Source organism: Ammodytes marinus, assembly GCF_949987685.1.
Source record: "Ammodytes marinus genome assembly, chromosome: 24".
In the NCBI taxonomy this organism is placed as follows: domain Eukaryota; kingdom Metazoa; phylum Chordata; class Actinopteri; order Uranoscopiformes; family Ammodytidae; genus Ammodytes; species Ammodytes marinus.
The window spans coordinates 2,942,404-2,944,160 of NC_137228.1; positions in this window are offsets into that span (position 1 = coordinate 2,942,404).

Here is a 1,757-nt window from a genome sequence, read left to right on the forward strand (position 1 = left end):
AGAATGTTGACACCACAGTGTATAAAAAGAAGCTTTGATGATATTTAGACAAGAGATCTTTCTTTAAAGGTTCAGTAAGCGGAATGGTCAGTTTAGCTAACTTCCTGTCAGTGACTGCAGTTAGCAGTCCCCTCCCTTGTCACCACATTAATGCACTGCGGTCTTCAAGCAGCAAGTTATCTAGCATCATCTCAGATAAGTAAGAGTGATAAAACATGATAAAAACCATCAAAACAGACATTGGGAAGGATTTTTACCTGCTCCGCCATTGTAGGCGCATACACATTCACCCATCTGTCACTCTGCACGTGCACTGGCAGTGAGACGGGTGCCGGTTTGTAGCGTTCTCTCTTCTGATTGGTTATCAGTAGTGGGATCCCCGAAAAGTTTATTTGCCGATTACATGCAGAGCGAGTGACTGAGAGATCGGCTTTATGAAACGAGCACACTATTTAAGTGATCACTGTATGAATAAAGAGCGATTTAACACTTATATTAACATAAATACATCACTTACTACACCTTTAAAGGTGGACCTGTTGTTATTATTATACTTGTATGTCTTTTCCGACATATAAATGTTCAATGATCAAGTGGGAAAATCTTCTTGGAAACGTTATTCAAAAGAGGGTAGAATAAGGGAAGGGAGTTGCGATTTTTTTTTTTCAATAAGCTGACAATTGGAAATGCAGTTTAATCTCCTCATCTCTTCATCTTCTGCAGGACGGAAATGAACGCTAGAGAGAATCGGCCATTTTCTTTCTATATTTTTTCTTACATTTTTTGTTTCAATTAATATTGTTATTATCATTATTTCTGTTTTTCAATATTTTCTTTTATATATATTTTTTCTTTCTCTTATATTTTTATTTTTTTCACACTCACACATACGCACACACATGCACCACGCACACACACGCACACACACACACACACACACACACACACACAACCTGCTTTTTTCTGTCTTGTCCGTGCTGTCTTAAATGTGAACACTTAAATGTTCTGGTCCCCACCTAATGTCATATCTTTCGCCTGCCTGTATTGCATTGCATTTAAAAAAAAATTAAATTAAAATATCCATCCATGGACAGTGTAACAGAATATGTATGCATGAGGCACCATACTATAGCTATGCCATGCTGCACAGGTGATAATAGAGTTTGATTCCGCTAAATGAGTCTAAGAGCTGTTGACTGTGTGCCATGCTCTTGATCAAAGGCGCCTCCAAATCAGCTCGGAACTTAAGCGTTTCATAATTCATGAGGAGTCAGCGCGCACTTGTCAATGGGAGTTTTTACAGGCAAGCATACATTACATCGCCTCTAGAGTGTGTGTGTGTGTGTGTGTGTGTGTGTGTGTGTGTGTGTGAAAAAAAGAAAATACCCCCCCCCCCCATACCTCTCTCTCACTCAACCACAATGTTAACGCACCTCAATCTACACTCTAAAACTCTGTCAGTTTAGGTACAGAACGTGCTCCATGTTATCGAAAGATTTTTCAATTTTTGACAACTTTTGAAAGGGGATCGGAACTTTTATTTGCAAAAGAATAAATAAAGAAGTGTATTAGGCCTATATAGTGAGTCTTTTTGATCACTTATGGTAGTTAATGCGGTGAGCGGAATGCAACATGCACAAATACATCTTGTTTTTAAAATCTTTTGTCGTTGTACCACTTTAGACAGCGTTGGAGGAAGTTTTTCAGATCCTGTAAAATGAAGGTATGGAGTAGCTAATGCTGCACAGTGTGCCCTG